At 38.5% G+C, this 11,106-nt stretch overlaps 2 non-coding genes across 2 annotated transcripts; one reads left to right on the top strand and one right to left on the bottom strand.

Annotated features, from left to right (window-relative positions):
• Positions 1–2,014: 2,014 nt before the first annotated feature.
• trnat-agu (transfer RNA threonine (anticodon AGU)) lies at positions 2,015–2,088 on the top strand. Its single transcript has one exon. It is a non-coding gene; the product is annotated as a tRNA-Thr (tRNA).
• A 201-nt stretch (positions 2,089–2,289) lies between these two features.
• On the bottom strand, positions 2,290–2,371 carry trnas-uga (transfer RNA serine (anticodon UGA)). The gene has a single exon. It is a non-coding gene; the product is annotated as a tRNA-Ser (tRNA).
• Positions 2,372–11,106: the final 8,735 nt, after the last annotated feature.

The following is an 11,106-nucleotide window of genomic DNA, read 5'->3' as shown; positions in this document are numbered from 1 at the left end:
TACCAGAGGGCTGTGGTGCCAAGCGAGATGAATGGGTTAGTGAGGTATGTTGACTTTAAAGCCATTAACCAGTAAAATAAACACATTAACACACACGATTAACTGTTTTCCGCCAGCATTCCTGTTTTGCATCATTTGCAGTGGCAGCGCTTTTAATGTCTTACACATTCATATTGCTCATTGCTCTCCATTTTAACAAACTGTTATGGGAATGTCTGAATCAGCAAGCTTAGAATAATAAATAAAGTTGATAACCACTATTGTGATACCTGTTATCTCTGACTGGGGTTACAATTTTGTCAATTCAGATAACACACACACACACCTACACACGCGCACACACACACACACACACAAAAGTGGCTATTTCAAACTTGGCTGGTGGTACAGACCCCAGTGCATAGATGGCTTGTTTATTTTTTATATTTTTTATTACCAAAATTCACAGTCTGTAGTGTGAAATGAGTTTGTCATCTGTCTGTGAGCTGCAGGCGGTTCAAGCTTTTTTTTATACTTTTTTGTTTTTCAATCTTTATTTAAGTTTAACAATGAATCGTGTATAATAGTAGGAACAAGATATATAAAAACATCCAGACATTCCAAAATACACATAAATCTATAAGGACGGGAAAAATAATATATAAAGACCTATAAAAATAAAATATAAAATAACAATGATGGGATTGCTTTTGACATCTTAGCTTTATGAATGTGGAATTTACCCAATAAGATGAAAGGGTTGATGATGTTATACTTATTACTTTGTAAGAAAAAACAGAAAATTCTAATTGAAATTTACCTGTAGTTTTGTTAAACAGCTTTTTTCCCCCAAGTCTTTCTAAAAAGTAGCACAAATTGATCATTTCTGAAATATATGGATGATACTTTCAGTTTTTTAGAAAGTACAGTTGAGAATAATTGCACTTTAGAAATGTATGTATTTGTTGGATAGATGTGTAACAATTTAAGATGTAGTTCTCTTGTTTTGTTAGACAATAAGAATTTAAAGGGGACAAGCCATTCTCTACAATTTGTCTTTAAATTGAGAATTCCAAAAGACCTCTCCACGCGGTGCTATCTATTCCTGATATGTTTATTTGTACATTTTTAACTCATAAATTGAATTCCATTTATGTGAAGTGTACATTGAAGGTTAAGAGTCTCAAGCTTGTGTATACTGGCGCGCGACATACGTGCGTGACGTGACACAAAAGCATAGTGGGTCAGAACGGCCAAAAAAGTATGCTTGCTTTAAAATGCTACTGTATGCAGTAGGACATCCAGGTATTTTGTGTCATGCTTCATATATTTTGGGACATATACGATCTTTTTCTGGCATATTATATAGTATAGAGGAATAAGATATCGGAACAGAGCCATATTACACCCTCACCCCCAAATCCTTAATTCTATATATATTTACCCGCTAGAGGGAGACAGAAGACCACAAATGGAAAGAAAAGTCTACTTCAGGACTCTAAAAATATTGGACAGTCTCAGTGATTTGCTGGTTTGTACCAAATTTGATGTTCTGCCTCTGAACCTTATACTGCTTGTGTATGGAAGGGGGAAAAAAGAGTAATGAGAAAAAAAATATATAAAAAATCTAGATAGATCATTATGATAACTTTGGCTGCACGTGTTCCGACTTTGGGAACCAGTGGATTTCCTCGAAATTGGAAGAGATACGGGCTCTCAGCAGAAGGAATAATTTGTGTCTGCAAACCAGTTCGCCAGTATTTCAGGTGGAAGAAGCATCACGTGTTAAACGCACACAGTCTATGGTTAAACGCCCTCTTATGTGTGAACGCGCACAGGGTCTGAAGCAGAACGCCAGGATTAGTGGATCAGCTACCCCTGACCGAGATTTTAGGATTTGTCGAGCCACAACGCGGTAGCACTGTGATCGATTTCGGTCTGGTTTAGAAATTCTGATTCTAGAACTGTTTTACGCAATTAAGTCCTCGTCTCAAAACATGGATGTAAACAATTATGTCTCCCTTAATGTACGTGTGGCGCCGTGGCTTAGTTGGTTAAAGCGCCTGTCTAGTAAACAGGAGATCCTGGGTTCGAATCCCAGCGGTGCCTTATTCTACCCCACAAGAACACACGTAATATTAACCAAGACTTATTGCTATTCTTTTAAGAGTTGTTCTTAATTCGCGGGTTTACGTAAAGGCTGGTTCCTACATTCGTTCGACAGCTTCCTGAAACATCCCATTCGTACTCATACGGAAGTGTCAGCATGCTATTTCAAGCAAAAACATTCGATAGTTTGAGAGCGAAAAACGCTGCGAGCAGGGTTCGAACCTGCGCGGGAAGATCCCATTGGATTTCAAGTCCAACGCCTTAACCACTCGGCCATCGCAGCGGTGCAATAGTACGCTCATCCCCTTGTTTTTTCTAATCACCGATGCCCTAGTTCTGGTTTTCACAACAATTATCTATTTAGCGGAGGACAGAGGATCGAAGAATGCATTATGAAGCAGGATTTGCGGTTATCTAGTTAAAAAAAAATAATCTCAAATGAATTCAGAAACGTGAACGTCATGTCAAGTTTGTTTGTGCCCAGTGTCCATCATGGTCTGCTGTGCTGGCCCACTGACACAGAGTGTCAACTGACAGCTGAAGTCTGCGTTATGTTACGGAGACTACAAATTACAACAACAATAGGACCACTGTCAGTTAACCTCATTCAAACAATGCTTTTGAACATGTTCTCAAACAAAAACCACTCCACTGGAAAGATCAATGTTCTGGACTGCAGGATGAGGGTGCTGTCTGACTGCAGTGAGACCTCAGGCTCCTGCAAGAGTTAGAGGAACGAACTGAGGAAATGTTAGACACTTGAGATCGTGTTTAACAACGTGTGACAAGTTTCATCAGTTATAGATGTGATATGAATCTGTATAAAGCAGTTTATGTCCTTGGTTGTCTTTTAATTCTGAGTGTAAACGCATCCATTAAGTATGTTTAACTTGAATAACTGATGTAAAAATTTGAATTTGAATCTCATATTTTGAATTTGAGTCAAAAAAATGTTACATTTAAACTGTCTTCCAATCAACTTGAGACCTATTGTAAATGTTGGAATTAAATTCATACTGAAACTTCACAACTCTACATTCATTTTTCACAATTCAAATTGAATTCATGAAATACAGAATCAGGTTCCTTCACCTTAAGGCACACGTTCAAGCCATCGATGAAGAGCATTCAGGTGGAGATCCACAGAGCTCCTTTTCTGGCAATCTCCACCTTTGACCACATTCACTGCATGAACACTGAGGACGTGTCTCCTCCTGCTTTTATTGTACAAAAATGAAGTCATGGTGAAGCCATGGTATGGAAGTGCCACCTGGGACTTAAGGGTCATTCTATGAGTTAAGTGTAAGCTAATCAGTTAATATCCAGTCAACTAGGACAACAAACAGTCTAACATTAGGTATGTGGAAAGGGGTAACAGACTGGTAGCTATAGCATTTTTATTATTATTATTTTATTTTATTTTTTACTTTAGGGGATCTAATTACTGGGCATTATACTGGTAGAGTAATAGGTGGCATGTGAAGGGTTTAATTATTAAATATCAGAAAGCGAGTCATATATCCTGTCTGAAGATATGTGCAGACAACAAAAATATGAATACATTGTTTGGCTCCCTGTTTCAAAAAATAAGAAACTGAAAGCAGCATTAACCAAACATACTCAGAGGAATCAAAACTTGCTTATAATATTCAAAGGTGGCATTCACAAACTGCCAGCTATATGCTTGCTAAAACTCTGTCAATTAAACAATTATTTTGTTTCCGCATCAACTCTTTTTGTACATTTAACTTTGGTGTTTTGATTTTTTCCCCCCCTCTTTTTTTTTAAAATTCTCAAGTTGGAAGACAGTTTAATGAGTCATGGTTAAAAAAAAATTAAATTAATGAGACTATGCATAGCCCACATCCTCTGAGAAAAATACAAAGTATTAATAATACTTTGGTCACTGTTGAGGCAGTTGATCAAAACACTTGTGATAGCGGGTACCTCAGGACTGCACCAGTGGGTGGTGCACATGGCAGGGAAGAATCGGAAACGAAAGAGGCCTGCACTTAGCCTTGGACTTTGTACCATGTGACCTCCCAGGAATTTTAAGAGGTTATGAAAAAAAAAACTGTTTCTTGCTGTACATGTTTGTTTTAAAACATCAGTGCATAAAGCTTTCTCTCAATTTATTCTAGTTGTTTTTTGTCAAATCGTTCACATGTCTGAAAAACGAAAAACAACATAAGTGTAGGTTGAAAAGAATGTAACTGAATATGAAAGAGTGCAAGAAGCTTAAGTTTGTCAGGAACTGCAGAATGGCAGGACAGCCCTCATTTCAGGTTTAAGGCAGTGACATAACTACAGCTGTTTCTGATGACTCTTTTTCTATATTTAGGTGATTACAGAAGGTAACTGCCCTCAAAATCAGACCTCAGCACCACCCAGTTACAACCTGGAGGACTCCCATGTCTACAAATAATCAACTCTTAATGCATTACTTCATCTTAATATCTGAAGATCAATCATTAACAACTGATGAAAAAAGTACAACGTCCTCAATGCCACATCATGTATTGTGGGTGAAATCTGAAAGTAGTAAGCTACACTTGGAAACGGACGAGCCAAGAATCTCTCTCCTACCTTACGGATATGCTGCCCTTTAAACTGACGTCAATTGTAATTCAGTTTGTTGACAACCACGGCTTTGGTTTTCCACACTTTCTTTTGTCAGCCATCCCAGGTGTACACGAAAAAGCATTTGTTTTGTTACGTAATGTCAGTAATGTATGCTTTCTTTTACAGCGGGGGTTTTCGGTTCCTTCCCACTGTTGCGGACTGCTTTCAGACTGCTGAAGCTTATAGGGAATCCAAATGTTTTGGATTGTTGGGTGTTTCTGTTTCTGCCTTTGTTAAGCGCTATGAGATGACTTGTTGTTGTAAATATGCGCTATACAAATAAAATTTAATTGAAATTGAATTAAAATAAAAGCCAAAGGTCTTTATTTGTATTTTGAGTTAAAAACTTCCCAATGGAATTCTTTCACATACTGTATAAAGTGCATTCTGCTAATAGTGCTACAGTAACTAAGTGGCACGCATATCAGAGGTAAATAAAGAAGAATTTACTCAAAAACAGGCAGAAAAGTCTTAACTTTTCACCTTAAATCCATCAGATGGAAAGGCTGCAGTACACTGTTGGTTGAGAAGGATGATTTTCATCTGAGGGAAGTGCAAATCCTGCTTGATCCGTGCAATAAGCCACAGACTGTGTTGGAAATTGTTCCTGACACAGCTGATCAACAGGCAGCTGACACAGCTCTTCCTGCAGTGCACTGATGGAAGACGGGAAAAAGGTTTCTCAAAATCACTGTACCTGGGCATACAGACCAACGTTTATCCCAATGGGCTCCCTCGCTTTTTGGTGAATAAAGCTGTCACCAGTATCATACCTTTTGCATCCTGTTGCTTGTTAAAGAAAACACAACTTTTCTCTGAAACCTTGTGATGATTTCTTCTAACATTTACATGTTATTTTTCCAGTCTGCAGTGTGTTCTGTGAGTGTATAATGATGCAACTTAATGTTAAAGACACAGAAAATCAGTTCTTGGATCTCATGACTGTGCTTCCACCTGGATTTGAGGCACATTGTGACAAAATCTGAATTTTAATTTCAAGAACCAAGTCATGAAAACTGAATGCTGAGAGTAGGATAGGACTTCAGCTGCACAGATGCAATGTCAGCGCAACCAAATTCAGGTTAAAATAAATAAAATTCAGTTCCAAGTGGGATACAGTTTCAGTCTAATACATTTAAGGTCAAATTATGAAATTCAAATGCAAATTTTCATTACAATTATTTACATTGAGAAAAACACACTCAAAGATTTTTATTTATTTATTCATTTTTAAGCATTTGCTTGTCAGTTTCAGTTATGATGCCAAATTGTATGTCTCCAGGTAGTTTCAGCTCACAGCAAATTGAGCAAAGGCATAAAAATCCACATAGTGAGTAAAAGAACAAACCAACATGTACCAATCAATATAGAATTTTAGATTGCATTTTTTGGTCAGTGCTTTTGGTCAGTAAAAGCTTGGGTAGACCTATTTTTAAACATGGCCTCAAGATATCTACCTAAAATTTGTGATTATTTGAGAAGTCATTATTGAGGTATGGCCAAATTTCTGTAAAACCCCACCTGTTGAGAAGATCTTTTTGTCGATATTTTTGGACTGATTCAAAACATGCAAGTTAACCCTTTATAGGGCACTCATTGAAATACTTGGAATTTTAAAATTTCAACTCTTAAGTGTTATTGGTAGATATAAGAGGACACTTTCTCTTTTTTGACTTTTTCATTTAATTGCTTTTAGTTATTGGATCCTGAAGAAACACTCTCTCATCTTGCCTGTGCTACTATTGTATGTACAGCAAAATGACAATAAACTGGATTTGATTAAAGGCTGCAAATCAAAGTCAAAGCAGTTACCATATATGATTCCTCACCCACCTAGGGTTAAAAAAAATAAATCCAAATATGTGGATAAATTATAGTAAAAAAATACACTTGTAAAGTTGAAAGTTACCATATATGGTTACTTGCCCAATAAAGGATTAAGTGTGTAGCTCAGGCCTGCAATGCTGTATACCAAATTTGGTGTCAAAAACCAAAATGCAGACCACTTTATTTCATATTTTGCAAATCAGCAAAAAAAAAAAAATCCATCGACTGGGATTTTTATGGTCCAAGAGACTTTTTGTAGCACACACGAAGCTGGACTTGGGTGTCACATTACAAGTGAGTCGGACATCCGGGGTAAGGGAAGTGGCCTTTGTGAAATTGCCCTAATTGCAGCATCACCATATTACTGACTGGGTTTGGTGTCTCTTAGGAAGCATTTAGAGTAAGTTATTGATCTAATTTTTTAGTTCCTGATGAATCGTGAAACAAGCAGCAAAGCACAACAAACGCAACACTTTGCAGGAAACTCCACACTATTGTTTGGTCAAGTGCTTACGACACCATCTAACATTGTCACACATCGTTAAATGTGATGATCCCCACTGCGGTTTCCTCTTGTTTCCCCTCCACTGCTCAGCTGCTCTGTCCACCTGATCACTTATTTCATTATCCTCTTTATTGTTTCACTTAAAAAAAAGAGGTGCAGACTGAGATGAAACTCGCTATCCTTGCTTTCACTTTTCATTACTTTTGCATCAATTCAATTTAGCCGCTAATCGTCTAACAACCCACTCACCACCACTTAATGTTTTTCTATCCCACTTCAGAGGTGTGATGAAGAAATTCTTAGGCTGCAACACACCTGATTTGATTTGGCCTGGATCTTCTCCACTGTGTTAAAACTGTGATCCTTGTATTTGAATTTAATTTTGGGGAAAAGGTTGCAGGAAGTTGAATGTTATGAGAAGGATGGGTAAAGAGTTACAGTTGTGTTGACTGACTGTGAACTCTGTTGGCAGAACTGATTAATAGATAGTGGCTCACATGTTACATTCAAGATAGATAAGGACATAATGTACAAGAGAACGTGCAATTAACTTGGAAATCGGGCTGGTCGAGGAAATAGAAATAGGGTGCCAAAATTACTGGTATTTACAGTAAAACAGAGTATTGGGAAAGTACAAACAGTTGCAATGTGAAAAAAGAAGTAATAGTAGAAGTAATATATAGGAGGGGTGTGGCGCAGGAATCCCTGTAGGCCAGAATTAATGGTTTTATTGCACAGTTGAGTCATTGTAGTTTGGCAGCCAACAGTTCAGTTCATGAGCCACCGCGCTTAACTGAGGTGTTGTGATGTCTGATGGCTGTGGGGACAGAGGATCTCCTGTAACGTTCGGCTCTTGCAGCACAATAAGATGACCCACTCACTGTAGCAGCTCCTCTGTCCAGCCAGGATGTTGTGAAGAGGGTGGCTGGCGTTATTAACGATTTACTGCACTGTGCTGTGTGTGCGTCTCTCAACCACAGTCCTCAGTGAGTCCAAACTCATGTAAAGCACAGAACCAGCCTACAAATTCACAGTGTACAACCCTGTGAATGATAAAACACTGAGCAGATTCTTGGTCACACTGCTGACCTGATATGTCTTCTTCACTCTTGGAGACCACAGGCTCCTCTACTAAATACAGTCGTGACTCAATAATCCGACCCTTAGCAATCCAAAAACCTTGCTATCTGTCAGGTTTTTAGGAAAAACAAACGGAACACATGCCTTAACATACCGACAGCCTTGGATTCTGACTCCAACATGACATTTTATGTCACAAATAAGGATAACGACGTATTATCTGACTTAACAATGCGTCAGACTGGCTACGTTCAGACTGCAGGACTTAATGCTTAATTTGGATTATTTTGTCAAATCAGATTTTTTTTGCGAGTTCATTCACATTTCCAGTTAAATGCGACTTGTATGTGATCTCCTGTGTGAACTTCATACAACCCAAAAGTGTTCCGCATGTGCAGAAGAGGACACAACGACATTACACGCAGCGAGCGTGCTCAGTGTTTACGGAAGTAAACACAGATGGTGGTGCCGCCGCTGCCACCACCGCCGCCGCCACCACCGCCGCCGCCACCAATGGTGAAAACAGAAGTGTGACTGCTATCCTGAACTAGCATCAGCAGCCAAGTTCTGCCTGTGCATTCCGGCCACTTCAACCCCGTCGGAGTGCTCCCCCGGGGTGGAAGTGTCCCCCTGACCGCTCCAAATATTTGGATATTCATCATTAATTGCGCCTGAATGTCCAGAGACCAGCGCTATTGGGACCAGCCCTACTAGTTATTATACAACGCTGAACAATAATTAACAACAAATTACCCTTTAAGCATCAAGCCCTCCTTGTATCTTGACTTCCGTCTTGGCAATCTGACAGCCTTGCTATCTGACATAAAAGTCATAAAAAAGACATTAAAAAAATAAAACATTTTTACATTTAGTGTCAGATTATCGAGTCACGGCTCTACTGTTGTTTGATCCCTGAAGTGGAGCCGTAGATCCAACTCCTGGGAACCCAAGTTTACTAAAACTGTTTTGCTAAAACTGTCATTTTGGTGTGTTTTTGGGAGCACCGGTCAAATATCAGCTAGCTTTTAAGTGATGCTTAGTTTTTACCTTGTCACCATAAAGCCTCACCTGACATCTACCCATGTACTGATTGCCATTGATTGGATTTCATTTTCTAATAATGCAGATTTTGCAAATGGAAAGCTTACCAGCATTCACACGCACACAGTTTCTCCAATCTTGTAAAGCTTGCAATTTTATTTTAGAGACAACTCTATGTCTTAACATCAATACCTAAAAATAACCCCATTTAAGGTCAACCTCAGGCCCTGTAAATGATACTGTATTGTAACTGCAGCCTTAAACCACACCCATCGGATATTGTGTGGAAATCACTCAGTCAAGTTGAAACCCAATACAAAGGTCTTCAGTTTAGAGAACTTTCCTCGTGTTTCAGTATCTTTATGAGTCTAGAACATTGACACACCCATCCATTCACACATGTGATGATTTGTGTTGATCTTTTTATGATTCAGGTCCAATCACCATTAACCGACCCGATGTGTTTAAAGGTTATTTTCATCGACATGATGCTTTCACAGCTACCACCCATGAGAGTCAAAGAAAGTCCAGCCATCAGAAAATGCAAAACAAAAAACAGAAAGAACATTCAGACAGAGAAGCAACAAGAATTTAATTTGTTTTTCATAATTCATGATTAATTGAGATTATTAGATATGTCCTTTTGTTTTGGAAGCCTTCAGTGGAATATATTATTCTATTCCTTCACCACCAATAACAGGCCAAACCAAGATGTGGCCCTATAGGCTGATCATCCATTATGCACAGACAGTAGCACTTGTGGAAAAAAAAAAAAGAAGAAAAAACTCTTTCAGCATAGAATTGATTAAAACTGTTAATCATGAATTAGCAGCAAGCTATTCTGGTTTTCGTGCAACGAGGGAGACTGGGAACAAGAAAAGGAAGAGGGGAACATCAATGAAAATAAAGTATACATTAATAATGCAGACACATCTTATTTCTTCATTATGAATCTGTTTGCATTTTTGAAAGGCTGGCAGCAGGACACTTTCATACCAGCATGGTAACCAGTTTGAGAATGTTGGGTTTGCTTGGTTACCACAACAGACGAGGATGATGTCCTTGTCATCGTCAGATACAGTTTTTACTGTAAAATCTGCCGCCTTCCTTCTCCACCTATCACCTTATATTGAAACTAAGGAGTCTTAATGGTTGAGATAAAACCGAGTCTACGATTATTGTGTCTGGGTGTGCTGGCTGTAGGTGGATGGAATTTTTTTTTTTTATAACTGTTCCCTCCCTAATGTCAGACCTCAGCTTTGATGACACATGAAGTCTCACAAAGATCACCACTTAATCCTAAAAGGTCCTCAATCTGTCCATCTGTCACTGTGTGGCATCGTTATGGCATACAATACTGAGAGCTCTGTTTTCTATTTTCTAGTTGCACTGACCTGACAGCTAGCAAAACCACAGTTCTTTAAAGGCATGAACAGATTGAATTGTGTCTCTGTTTCTCAGACAAAGCTCAGTGGTGTGGAAGCTTATAGTGTGAGCCAGAGGTCAATGTACATATGTAAAGTTATGTAATTTTGGTTGCTAAGGGTAACAAAGTTTGATGACCTTAATTACTTAACCTGATAACTTATTATTTGTTTAGGTAGCACCCTTACACAAAAAATGATGCCAAAAATATGAACTCATGTGATGACAGAACAACACAGTAGATAGTCTTCAAGGTTAAAGTTGAAATCTAAGAACTCAAATACACACTGTACTAACTGTGCTGCTTGTTTTCAGTCATGATAAAATATAGTGATTGTTTGGATTAATCAATTAAAAGCAGATCATGGTGTCATCCTACCAGAGTTTTTAAATAATAGTTGTCCATCCATCCATCCATCCATCCATCCATTATCTATACACTGCTTAAATCCACATTAGGGTAATGGGGGGGCTGGAGTCTATCCCAGCTGACCCTGGACAGGTCACCAGTCTATCAC

The sequence above is a fragment of the Stegastes partitus genome, unplaced genomic scaffold (assembly GCF_000690725.1).
Source record: "Stegastes partitus isolate 25-593 unplaced genomic scaffold, Stegastes_partitus-1.0.2 Scaffold1998, whole genome shotgun sequence".
Classification (NCBI taxonomy): domain Eukaryota; kingdom Metazoa; phylum Chordata; class Actinopteri; family Pomacentridae; genus Stegastes; species Stegastes partitus.
This window is presented reverse-complemented; position numbering and strand designations above follow the sequence as displayed.